At 43.9% G+C, this 13,674-nt stretch overlaps 1 pseudogene; it reads left to right on the top strand.

Moving 5' to 3' along the window:
• Positions 1 to 2,525: 2,525 nt before the first annotated feature.
• Positions 2,526 to 13,463, top strand: LOC123483984 (annotated as a pseudogene).
• Positions 13,464 to 13,674: the final 211 nt, after the last annotated feature.

The following is a 13,674-nucleotide window of genomic DNA, read 5'->3' as shown; positions in this document are numbered from 1 at the left end:
ATGGCCTTACTGAAGAGCTCAGTGACTTTCAACGTGGCACTGTCATAGGATGCCACCTTTCCAACAAGTCAGTTCGCAAATTTTTGCCCTGCTAGTGCTACCCCGGTCAACTGTAAGTGCTGTTATTGTGAAGTGGAAACGTCTAGGAGCAACAACGGCTCAGCCGCGAAGTGGTAGGCCTCAGTCTCACAGAACGGGACAGCTGAAAAGCATAAAAATAAATAAAGGTCTGTAGTCTGCAACACTCAGAGTTCCAAACTGCCTCTGGAAGCAAGGTCAGCACAAGAACTGTTCGTCGGGAGCTTCATGAAATGAGTTTCCATGGCCGAGCAGCTGCACACAAGCCTATGATCACCATGTGCAATGCCAAGCGTCGGCTGGAGTGGTGTAAAGCTCGCCGCCATTGGACTCTGGAGCAGTGGAAACATGTTCTCTTGAGTGATGAATCACGTTAAACCATCTGGCAGTCCGACGGACAAATCTGGGTTTGGCGTATACCAGGAGAACGCTACCTGCCCCAATGCATAGTGCCAACTGTAAAGTTTGGTGGAGGAAGAATAATGCTCTGGGGCTGTTTTTCATGGTTTGGGCTAGGCCCCTTCGTTCCAGTGAAGGGAAAACTTAACGCTACAGCATACAATGACATTCTAGATGATTCTGTGCTTCCAACTTTGTGGCAACAGTTTGGGGAAGGCCCTTTCCTGTTTCAGCATGACAGTATCCCCATGCACAAAGCGAGGTCCATAAAGACATGGTTTGTCGAGATCGGTGTGGAAGAACTTGACTTGCCTGCACAGAGCCCTGACCTCAACTCCATCGAACACCTTTGGGATGAATTGGAACGCCGACTGCGAGTCAAGACTAATCGCCCAACATCAGTGCCCGACCTCACTAATGCTCTTGTGGCTGAATGGAAGCAAGTCCCCACAGCAATGTTCCAACATTTAGTGGAAAGCCTTCCCAGAAGAGTGGAGGCTGTTATAACAGCAAAGGGGGTACCAACTCCATATTAATGCCCATGATTTTGGAATGAGATGTTCGACGAGCAGGCGTCCACATACTTTTAGTCATGTAGTGTATATCTCAGTGGGTTGGAAGTTATGCTCTAATATTGAAAAATGCAGAACAATCCCACTGTATGCGTTCAGAATGATTGCAGCATCCGAGGATCACTGACGAAAGTGCTGCTCCGAACGCTCAGATGTGTTTGTAGTGTTTTGCGGTGATGCTTCAAGAGTGTTTTTGGTGAGCCGGCTCATTCGACTCCGTTCACGTAAAAGAGCCGGCTCATTTTGCTCCCAAACGGCTCTTCGTTAAAATGTTTAAAGGGAAATGTCACTTTTTTGTATTTATTTCTTTACTTCAGATTCATCTCCAGCACCTTCCCAACATCAACATATGTGAAAATGGCAGCACGTTTCTATGTTTATTGGAAAATGAGAGGAAGGTAAGTGTTTCCAGTGACATCATTGGTGTGTGTCATGATTTTAACCAATTATGAGAAGGCATTGCCTACTAATTGTCTAATTGGTTGACTTCATAGGAAGATGTTTCAATCTTTTTTGACTGCAAAACATATAAACGTGCGGTTTTTACATATGTTGTGGTGGTGCTGGACATGATGAATATGAAGTTTGACATTTTAGAAATGTCCCTTTAAAAATCGAACTAGAACCATGAAAAAATGCTAATTTCCAAGGTAAAGCCCAAAATTTAGGCTACCATTATGTCAGATCATGAAACGCACCTCCAAATACATTTTTACCTGGCCAAATTATTAGATGGCACTGAAACAAATCAGCGTGGACCAGATTGACACGCTCTTCCCACTTTATTGTTTCTGCAGTGAAGATTCACCCTCTTTAGATAATTATTTTGTAATTTATCTGCAGAAAAAAAGATTTGAGCTCAAAAAGGAGTAGCAGCACCAGGATTCACAGGGCCAGGGTGTCCACTCTGGACACATGGAAAAAAGCAGCAGCGGACATTTCTGAACTCTTAACCAACGGGCCTTTACATCCATGAATGTGTATCAATAATTTGTCACTATTTCTGAGGCTCTATGATGTATTGTTCAGTGGTCCTCTGTAGCTCAGCTGGTAGAGCACGGCGCTTGTAACGCCAAGGTAGTGGGTTCGATCCCCGGGACCACTCATACACAAAAAATAAATAAATGTATGCACGCATGACTGTAAGTCGCTTTGGATAAAAGCGTCTGCTAAATGGCATATTATATTATTATTATTATTATATTTATTAGTTTTTCTCTCATTTATTTTACATGCTATCAGATTGCCAAATGCTATCAGATTGCCAGTAAGGAGGATAAAAAAATAATCTATAAATGTATTGTATGGATCCTGTGAATTGAAATAATAAAAACTTGATATAAAAAATAAAAGCAGTAGTAGCAGTATGCAATTCAGGGAGCCAAATGAACGGCTCTTTCACCGATGTGATTCGGTTCCCGACGTTCACCAAAAAGATCTGTTCGTTCGCGAACGACCCATTACTAGTGCCAACTGAGAGCCGGGGGGGAGGAAGAAAGATGGAAGGGAACAGAGACGAAGCAGAAAAATGTATAAATATAGCAACTAAAGCTCTTGAAGCAGGGGACAAAGACAAGGCGGTGAAATTCTTAAATAAAGCAGAGAAGCTCTATCCAACCCACAAAGCAAAAGGTAAATCTCTACGTTACCAGATTTTAGTTCATTAGCCACGTTAGCTAGCGTAGCTGACGTTTTCTAGCTAGCCCGTTACACATTAAACATCGATTTAAAATACGATTTGGCAACTTGCCTTGTAATGTTGTCACTTGCAGTGCACGGATAATACCTAAACGAATAAATTATGAAATGGTTAACTTAACGTAATTAACGCTTTAAAAACTGCTCACGGCGAAGGAAGAGTGACGTTTCTTTAAATTGCTAATTAGCATGCCAACAGTATGTATACTAGGTCTTTAACTAGTTGACGTTAGCCATTTCTTAGCCAATTTTGTTGATTTGATAAGGTTGACATCATCCACTGTTGAATGTCTCAATTGACAAGCTATGTTTCATTTTATAGTTCTGTTTTAGCCCAGTGACGAATGTGGACTGGCTATGCTAACTAGCCAACTGGCAATGCTATTGCTAACTTGTACAATTAGCTAGCTATAATTTACTAACGTTAGCTAGCCTAGTATGAGCTAGCTAAATGTTGGATTGCCAACAATTTCAGTTTTGCATTATGTGGTCAGTGGAGCCAAGCTCCCAGTCTGGGATGTTATCTCCCCTAATTTATGGTATTTTTCTTTCGCAATAACAAGGTCAACTGACTAAGCAAGTGATGACTATGCACCAGTAAGTTAGCCAACTAGGGGTTGTCTCCAGTGTCCTCATGAGAGAAATGTAATTTAAAATTGGTATCAATATAGGCTTGATACTAGTTTAGTAAGGGACTTGGCTAGCTAGCCTGCCACAAGCCATGCCTGGTTGTGGTTGTATTGATGCATGATGATGATCTAACAGCTACCTCAGGCAATAATCAATTGATCTGCTTATTGCTCACAGCAGCCGTGATATTTTGTAATTCATTGCTTTGTCTGTCCTAAAAGTGTTTTTGTCTGTAATGAAACACTTATGTTTGTGAGTTAATCGTGTGCTTGCAATCGGCTGCTTGCATTATGGTCAATCGTGCAGCCTGCCAGCTACCAATCATATTTCAAAACTTCTAAAATGATATATATTTTTGCCATCTGTGACAGGTAACATATCATGGGTTATAAAAAAAAATAGTAGGCCTATGTCAATGCTAGTATGTCATGCAGAAGGGTACCTATTAACCTTGTTATCAAGGTAGATGGCAATTTCCACAGCAGCCATATTGTAATAAAACCTAAGCGTACCACTTGTCTTATAAAACAGAACACATTCTGTTAGCTAAACACTTGGCTATGTGACAATTGACAGCAATGATTCGCCTGTTAGCCTAACTGTCACATCATACAGTTCAACATGACCATTTACATTCACTAGGCATATTTAGTTGTACTGAGTACTCAAGGTTTGATTCAAGAGTGTTTTTTATAATGGTCACCGGGGAGATGACTATAGTAGCCTATTTGCCTCACTCAAATCAAAGTTGATTTGGTCACGTGCATGGGATACAGCAGGTGTAAACACTACAGTGAAACGCTGACTTGCAAGCTCTTCCTCACCAATGCAGTATTCAATATCAAGGAAAGAAATAGAAAAGTGGCTGTTTCACGCTCTCGGCAGAAGGGTATTTATAGGGAAAGGAGTTTGTGGGGATTCCACTGAGAGCAGAGGAGGTAACATGGCTCGTGCAGGACAAGGTAAGGAGTTTGTAGGGATTCCACTGTCGGAGCAGAGGAGTTAACGTGGCTCGTGCAGGACGAGGTTAGTGAGATGAACAGGCTTGTCCACCTCAATCCCTTAATTGAATGATTGACCTAGAGCTGAGGGAACAATGGTAGAGCATTAGCCAGGGCTAAGCTCGGGCCACAGTAAGGTCTGATAGGACAGTGGGCCAGGGAAAACCAGATCGGACATATTCCGTTTTTATATTTATTTCATTATTTATTTAAAAACTCATGTTTCAAGGAAGAATATATGGATTCAAGAAGATTGCATCTTGATTGAAGAAAAACCGCCACCCTCTTCAGTTCAGTATCATGCATTAATAAGTTTACTTATTCAACCATTAAAGATGAGTATCTTATCCCGACCTGTCACTATTCTCCCTCCGCCGTGTCCATCAAACATAGTGCTCCGTTACCTGTGTAAGCTTTCACAGGAATAGCAGCGATGTATCGCAGAGGCTTAAGTGCTACCGGAGAGAACAGTGAAACACTGGGCAGTATACTCAGACTGTTGGTTAGGCTGCTGCTGCAGTGGTCATGGGAAGACAGACACAGAGAGCTGCTTTGTGTTGGTGGAAAAGCTTAGCACATTCTCATTGAGCAACCAGAGCTGGATATATTCGCCGGCGGCTCTCATGGAAGCATGACCAGATCTCCACTACAGCTCGTCTATGGAAGCCAACTGGATTCTGGGAACAAAGTAACCTTAGTTTCGGTGTGTGTCTCTGATGTACGCTCGCATGGTAGTCTGACTTTCAAGAGCCTAGTGTTTTGCCCTGTAAGATTGAGTGCCAGTTTCCCGGAACCAGATTAAGGCTAGTCCTTGACTAAAAAAAACACTTTCGATTGAGAATGAGACCGCTTTTTAGTCGAGGACCCGTCTTAATCTGGTTCTGGGAAATTGGCCCTGTGAGTTCTCTTCGAAATGCTTAGCTTTGTCTCTCCTTCTGAATGTGCCACGTCATGCCTCGTTCTGTCTCTCTCTCTCGCTTTCTCTTCCCTCCTAGCCTTGTTGGACACCTTGACGAGGAACGGCAGCTCTGCGGGGAATGGCGCGCACTGCAGACAGCGCACTACAGACAGCTCCTCGGAGAGCACCAATGCCCGGCCTGGTGGGGAGGGCCAGGAGGCCGGAGGGGGCGAGCCCAGCACCAAGGGCTTCACCAAGGACCAGGTGGAGGGAGTGCAGAGGTGAGCAGGAACCTTTTGCTTTCTTTTTTCCCTTGATCGCTCAGTCCCGTAATCTGTTTGGGAATGGCTATCTGTGTGTAAAAGTCTGTTCCGCTCTCTTGCACTCCTCCCTGACAACCATATGGTACGGCCCTCTGTCCCACTTCTCATGTGTGCAGCAGGCAGGCCTGTGTGTCTAGTTGTGCTGCTTCACTCTGGTGCGTTCTCATGTGGCGATTAGGGAGGGAGGGCCACTTTCAGCCTGGTTGGGGTTGTTGTGAGTATCACTTGACCCTGAGTTTTTACAATCAATGGGAATTTAGGAGGCTGACACTGTGACACATTTGGGTGTTCTTCTTTTTCGTTTGGCTACCTGTTAAGTGAAGATGAGGAAATGGTGGATTGTAAATTCCCCCACCTCTCCCTCACTGTTGCTTGTGTGTAAATAGATCATAGGTTACATGATAACCTGATGGTGGTTCTTCCCACAACAGGAAATTGACAAGGATCCGTCTCACCTCACGTGAGCATGCTCTCTGAACACACAAATCAGATATATTTTAGATGAAACTGAAAGTGTATCCTACACACCAAAAATAACTAACCCACTTTCTCAGTGTCAGTCTGTCTCAATCGAGGGACCATTAGTCAGTGCTTTATGCTTGACCTTCTGACAGTAGCTAACCCTTACTAGCCTAATCCCCTAGTCTTTTTATCATGGTAAGACCCTTATGCCTGGGTTTCTAAAATCCATGTCCGCACAAACTTTTACTAGCCTGTGGATTAGAGGTCTATAACCTTTTTCTAGCATTAGGGCTACTTTTTAAAAAAAATCAACGTATGGCATGCTTCAACTTATTTTTGAGCTTTCAAATAGGCCCATTCTTCTCCTCTCCCCTGTGACTCTTCCCCGGGTCCTTAGTGTACAAGAGAAAGTAGTGCAGTATGTTTTCTGTCAATATACCTGGTAAAATAATTAAGCAATAAGACCCGAGGGGGTGTGGTATATGGTTAATATACCACGGCTAAGGGCTGTTCTTCTGCACGACACAACGTTTACATTTTAGTCATTTAGCAGACGCTCTTATCCATAGCGACTTAGTTAGTGAGTGCATACATTAAAAAAACATTTAAAAATCATATCACATCAAATGGCTACACACTGAGTGATAAACAAACGGCACCACACAGGCAATATTGCTGGAAATTAATTGGCAGACATTTAATTTAAAAAATAATTAAGCCAATAGTGGCTAGCCGGGGGTGGGATAATGTCAATATTGGCGTTGGTTAAATAGTAGCTGGGAGCTTGTGGTGTCTGATACTTGTGAGATTTGTTTATGACAGTTGGCGGTGGAACACGTGAAAATTGCATGTACTTTCAGAATTGTTTGGCGTAGCTACTCATAGGTGGGCTGCAGCTACTGATCGACCTGTTGGAGATCCCTGCTGGGGATTATATAAAGGCAAGTGATGTAACTCCGATCCATTGTGTTCAGATGACCATCCTGGTTTAAAGAAGTGGTATTCAAAGTCTGGGTCAGTGGAGAGTCGCCCAAAACAAACTTTTTTTGAGGGGGGAACTAACAATTAAGAGTACAGATTATTGTATGGGAAACGGTTTTCACTCCTCCCTTGTACTTAATTGATGAATTAAGGTCACTGATTAGTAAGGAACTCCCTCACCTGGTTGTCTAGGTCTTAATTGAAAGGAAAAACCAAAAACCAGCAGACACTAGGCCCTCCATGGAATGAGTTTGACACCCCTGGGCTACATGGTCTACTATGATATAGGTTGAATGTGATAGTCTGCCTATAACCAGCCTGAGTAGGCCTACAACTCCATTCCTGTTTAGAGAAATTAATCAAATTGGAAATGAACTATTATCAGGCTGGTTAATGTGATGCATGTCTGTTGAATTTGGAAAAAGCCACCCGCATTCGGCCTGCCCCACCCAATCAGGAGCCGCTACTGCGTTGCGGCTGTGGCACACTTTTTACTAAACGGTACGTGCTAAATAGTATGTAGTAAGCTAGTATGGGTCTTTGGACACGGACACTGATTATTGTTGGACACTGGGTCATACCAACCTTGGGGGAGGGGTTCTAGAATGATCTCCCCTGAGAGTTCTTGTTTAACACATCTCTTTCTGTGTCACTGTTGCATCACTGCTGTCCCCATAGGCCAGGGAGGTGGCTGGGACTGGGAGCTCCGAGCGACTGATGTCTCTGGTGAACAGAAGTGTTTCTAATATTGGGCCAAGTGTAGCCTAGGCCTCCACCACCTTCCCCTAGCGAGGTCGTTTGACTGTAGTTAGATGGTTCTATTGGGCTCCATGTTTGTTTGCTCTAACATCTTTATGTTGCGTTTAATTAACCCTGCAGTTGACCTACAGTAGCACTCATAATCCCCCAGTCTAGTGTGGTGTACTCAGGCTAAACTTCTCTCTACTGTTCTATGGGAGAAGGCTGCTGTTGAAACACTTACTCAGCTCAACATTTTGCAGTTGGGTTTGCAGTGTTTGCTTAGCTAATGACAGCGGAAGAGTTATCTGTGTATTTGTATGCGAGTCTTTCATGGCAGAGCTGTTTGGATGGCTTGTTGTGGTTGGCTTTGCCCCATTGATGGTGTGTGTGTGTGGACCGTTATTCAACTGCTCAATGAGGACACTGCAGTCTCCGCAGTGTTCTACACACCCAGCTATCGCTATGGGAACCTCTGGGACTTGGCAAGGTGCCCATGAGGCCAGTGAGAGAGGGGAAGGGAGAGGGACTGAGAGAGACAAAAGAGAGCTGTGACACATCTCGCTATGGCAACACTCACATAGTTCTTGGTAGGCCTGACCAACTTCTAGTCCCATAGTGAAGAGCGTTAGACAGATAGTATGTTAGTTTACTAGGATGCTGTATTTGTTTATATGTTCAGAGGCTAACCTGTATTTTGGGTTAAAACAGGCTTACATGCAGCGTAGGGTTTAACCTCAATTGAAAGGTACACTGAGTGACATCCGAGAGCATATTTTATTGTTTATATATTTGATTATTCTAATTGAATGCTAATGTAACATGTCTGGCAAGTATCTCAGGTGGTTATCCTTGAGACTGGAGGCAATCTCTTCTGCAGGTCATGCAATCGACTCGGTGTATTGCGTTTGAACTCTCCTACTCTGTTCTGCCACGAGTGTTGATTTGCCCTCTTGTGGTTTCAAATGGTGCTCCAGGAGCACAGTTTTCAAACCCCTCAGCCCTTGCTCTAGCCACTTTCCCTCGGGGGAATCCTGTTGAAACCGGATGCAGTTTGATTGCCATCTTAAGGGGAGGTCCAATTCACTAACGTTGAGCCCTCGATTTAGCTCGAGGGAGCGAGTGAACAATGTTGGTCACTTGTGGGGGTTGAAATGACCCACAATTCAATCTGTAGTCACATGTCAAACTCTGTGGCTGCAAAGTGTCCAATTTTATCAAGGCTACATTTTTGGCATGTCAGAAAAAAAGTATGAAGCTAGCTTGCTTATATATATATATATATATATATATATATATATATATATATATATATATATATATATATTGATTTTAGCATTGGCAAATTGGCTTAGTCTCATAGTGAGGAGCCTATAAAACGTAGCTAAATACATAAACATATTTTTTGGAATTCTGAAATGTATTGGAATAAATGACCAAACTATAAAAGATACGTTAGTTTACTAGGTACATTTAATAGCTTTAGGTTGGTTGTTTTTTAAGCTCAACTTCAAAATTCCCACCAAGGACGTTGCCTCTCCGATCATCACTCGCCCTCGCTTGGGCAAAGGACATTTAAGGTACACTCGGATGTGACGATGTAAAACGTCATTCAAGGGCTGAGGGTTTGGGGCCGAGGGCGGTCTACTTTGAGATTGAAACGCAGCCCCAGAGGCGCAACATCGCGAGACTTCCGGGAACGCTTGCGAAACAGACCAACAGACCAGAAATGAAAATTCTTCCTTAGTTGTTCGTTTTCTCAAATCTAAAGGCACAACCTAGATTTGAGACAATGTCTTAAGTAGTTGACCATGTTATTACTCCAACATTGTGAAAGTGACAAATGTACACATTTTCGGCCAAAAACTACTTTATATCGAAGGAGTGCCTTTTGATTTGACGGCCTGCACATGCACAGTTCGCGCGAGGCAACCGGCTAGACCCGATGACGTGTTTCTGCACATGAGCTTAGCTAGCCAACGTCGCCATGACATCACCTACAAGTGTGATCAAGGATTTCTATTGGAGAAGCAGTTTCTGCCTATCTTCATACTGTACGGTCTTTTGATTAAACTTTCCAAATGCTAGTTCTTGAAGCTAAAAATATCCATTAGAGGTTGTTGTCCTGCTCTTGGGCGAAATTTGATTTGTGTGCTACAACCCTCATGATGAATCAGATCCACTGCATTGTAATAAACTAGGCCTATATCTGTATGCTACATGTGTAATATAGCCCTGATGAATCAGACCCACTGTAACCTCTTAAAGGATAAAGATGTGTTAGGACTACTAGCACCATAGTTTATTACAATCTCTCCTCCAGGATAAAGCGGTGTAAGGATTACTATGAAGTCCTGGGCATCAGTAAGGAGGCCAATGAGGAGGAGCTGAAGAAAGCCTACAGGAAACTAGCGCTAAAGTTCCACCCAGACAAAAACCAAGCCCCCGGAGCCACAGAGGCCTTCAAAAGTAAGATGTTTTGCATGGATTGTTTTTGAGTGCGGGGCTAATCACTCATTTAGCTGTAGTGTAGAGCCACCTGTACCCAAGACCCGATTCCGGGACCTAGAATTCTAAATAATGTATCAGGTCGGATATGATTGACATGGGTCTCGTGTGTGTGTGTGTGTGTGTGTGTGTGTGTGTGTGTGTGTGTGTGAGAGAGAGAGATCATGAGCCTCACGAGGCTAAAGTTAGGAGCTATCTAATCGAATGGTATTAAAATAATGGAGCTAAAGGAGAAGGATAGGCTACAATGACCGAGTACCAACAGGTAGGCAGGCTGCTACTTAATATTCTGAATGGAGTTGTTTGTAACTGTAGGATCAGAAAGTGCATGCACTGCAGCCTCAGTTAGCCTAGCTAGCTAACGTTAGCTAGCTTAACTTGCTTCTCCCGGTTTGATGCAGTCAAGACAGGCACTACGCACTCATATTTGATGATAAATAACCTAGCAATGGCAGCTATTAGTCTTCTATAGCGAGTCTGCTTGGTTGGTTGCTGTCTCTCCCTCCCCTCTCCCGCCTGCTAGAGCGGCACTGTTCTCTCGCCGCTCTCTCACTCACGCTTTATCAGCTCAGGTTAATAAAGTAGCTTAAAAATTACTTTTCTTCTGCTTCCCCTCACTGATCGGACCGGGTCTCCCCCCACAGCATTGTTAGCAGCATTAATTTGACCTGCCATTAATTTAATTGGAGGACTGGCAGAGTTTCCATGTCTGGGTCTCTTTGGGATTCCCCGATGTGAAGTTTGCAGATCAGTGTAAAATGGGGCGTCGGAACCGAGCCAATGTCTGGTGTCCTTTTTCTCTGATTTAGTGTGACACTTATTGACACGAGGGTGTGTCGTTGTGGTTCTAACAGAGATCGGCAACGCGTATGCCGTGCTCAGCAACACGGACAAGAGAAAGCAGTATGACCTCACGGGAGCAGAGGAGCCTACCAGCCCTGGCCACGCCCACGGCCAAGGGTTTGACTTCCACCGAGGCTTCGAGGCTGACATCACTCCCGAGGACCTCTTCAACATGTTCTTCGGAGGAGGATTCCCCTCTTGTAAGAGACACACATACACCTGAAGTTAATTTCATTACGGGGTTCCAGAGTTTGTCTCCAATGTTTTAATAAACAAGTCTTAATTCATTACATTAATTAAATACAATTGTCTTGCTCAAACATGAACGCTTATTAAATTAGTATTGTATTGCAAGTCTTAGCAGAGTCACTAACCGGGTACTCCTCTCCACAGCGGCTGCCCACACATTCACCAACGGCAGGGCACGATACAGCCAGCAGACGGACCAAAGACGGAGAGAGCAGAGGAGAGGGGAGAGGTACGTATGTCTGGCATCTGCACTGCCAGCTGAATACTGTGACTGTCAATATAATACCTAGTGAGTCTGGGGATAACTTCAGGTCAGATTTCCCCAGCAGACCCCCTTCTACAGCTATGGGAGTCTCGGCAGCATATTGCAGGCTCTAATTTTGTGAAGGACACAACTCTTCCAGTCTTGACTGGGATGAGCTCTAGTTAATTTCAGTGTGATGCAAGGAAAGCAGGAAAAGTGCAAAGTTACTAACAGGACAGTACATGTCTTTACATATTAAATAGTAATATATGCCATTCAGCAGACACTTTTATCCGAGCGGCTTAGTCATGCGTGCATACATTTTACATATAAGTGGTCCCGGGAATCAAACTCACTATCCTGGCGTTGCAAGCGCCATGCTCCACCAACTGAGCTAGAGGACAAAATAGTGTATGTTTACTGATATGTTTAATGATTTGTAATGTGTTGTTGTCCAGGGAGGGTTCTCCATGTTTATCCAGCTGATACCCATCGTTGTACTGATCCTGGTGTCCATCCTGAGCCAACTGATGGTGTCCACACCCCCTACAGCCTCTACTCCAGACCGTACGTACACACACACACACACACACACTAGGTCGTGTTCAGTATGGCTCACGGTACTTAAAGGTTTTGCAACGGAAAACAAAAATCTGTGTTCCTATTGGACACATCACGCATTTCGGTGGTACCACTCCTTTTCAAAATGTTTTCTCCCAGCTGAACACGACACAAACCTTTTATTCTGGACCACTGCTCCACACACTCAGTGCTGAAAAATACTGTCAAATAGTGATGCATGCTGTATGTAACGGACACACCTTTACCTTCAGTAAAGTACTGAAACATTTCGGTGTGTGTATGATCATGCCCATAGCCTCCTCTCTTCACCTGGTATAAAGATATGATGCATGAAAAGAGCTGTGGATCTAGCTGTTCTCAGAACAGCGACATGTAACCTGACTGATGCCTGTCCTCTCCAGGTCCACAGGGCAGACGGTGAAACGGCAGACCGAGAACCTGCGTGTAGATTACTACGTCAACAGAGACTTCAAGTCCGAGTACAAGGGCTCCAATCTGCAGAAGCTGGAGAAGAACGTGGAGGAGGACTACGTGTCTAATGTCAGAAACAACTGCTGGAAGGAGAGGCAGACGAGTAAGAGTCTTATTAGAGTTGGGCGGTGTCCAGATTTTCATACCGTCATACCGTTTCCTGTACCATACCGGGGTATACGGTATTACCAGAAGTATTTTTTTTATGATGGGGAGGGTGCAATAAACAATTTAGGCAACAGGGATCTTGATCCAGGAGGAGATTGAATGTCTCTGCTGTAACCAAGAAGCTTTATCTTGACATCTAGCCACTTAGTTAGCAAACCAAATGCATAGCTGGAGCCCTGAGCTTGATCATTTATTTGACACATCTTAGATTTTTTTTATAGTTATACTTAACTTATAGTTAAAAGCAGTGGTGTAGCACGCACCCCGTCACCCCCCGCAGGGTATAATTACAGTGATGACTTCAATCAAATAAGCCCCATGTGATGCAATACAACTACCCCTACAAACACGCATTCATTTCATTCTATTTTGACGAAAGCTTTCCCCTCAAAGTAGCTTAGTGTGATATGGTTGATATTGACTGACTCTTCTCTGTTCATCTCCCCTTCTCTCTCAGAAACTGACTTGATGTACGCTGCTAAGGTCTACAGGGACGACCGCCTGCGTAAGAAAGCTGAGCTGATGACCATGGATAACTGCAGGGAGCTGGACAGACTAAATGACCTGTTCAGGGGGGCTGAGCCCGCCCGACGCCCGCAGGCTCCCACAGAACGCTAGAGGAGATATATGAATAGATATATGTATGTAAATGTTTTTTTTTTAAGGAAAAACCATGGAGATGGAAAGGAGAAAAAATATATAAAAATGATTAGCCTTACTGTTGAAGTTCTAAGTTGTCTCTCCCCCAGTACCGTCCTTCCATCCTCCTCACCCCCTCCTCCCTGGGAGCTGCCTTGCTGCATCTCAATGAACCGACTGAACAATAGAT

Source organism: Coregonus clupeaformis, unplaced genomic scaffold, assembly GCF_020615455.1.
Source record: "Coregonus clupeaformis isolate EN_2021a unplaced genomic scaffold, ASM2061545v1 scaf0175, whole genome shotgun sequence".
Lineage (NCBI taxonomy): Eukaryota > Metazoa > Chordata > Actinopteri > Salmoniformes > Salmonidae > Coregonus > Coregonus clupeaformis.
This window is presented reverse-complemented; position numbering and strand designations above follow the sequence as displayed.